Raw genomic sequence first — 265 nt, forward strand, 5'->3', positions numbered from 1 at the left:
GACATATGGTAGCGGTAAAACGAGAGGAAGGTGAGAGAACCGTGTGTGTGTGTGTGTGTGTGTGTGTGGCGTGTGTGTGGGGGGGGGGGGGGGTAGCGGAGCTCTCCGTCTTATTGCTTTGCTCTGCTCTTTTGAGAGAGCAGGAAGAAGGGAGAAGGTAACAGCGCTAATAAGTTCAGCTGTGTCCATCTGCTGCACCCACTCCGACAGAGGCCACTCCTCACTGCACCCACACGCCACTCCACCTCCCAATTACCACATTTAC

The sequence above is a fragment of the Osmerus mordax genome, chromosome 3, assembly GCF_038355195.1.
Source record: "Osmerus mordax isolate fOsmMor3 chromosome 3, fOsmMor3.pri, whole genome shotgun sequence".
Taxonomy (NCBI): Eukaryota; Metazoa; Chordata; class Actinopteri; order Osmeriformes; family Osmeridae; genus Osmerus; species Osmerus mordax.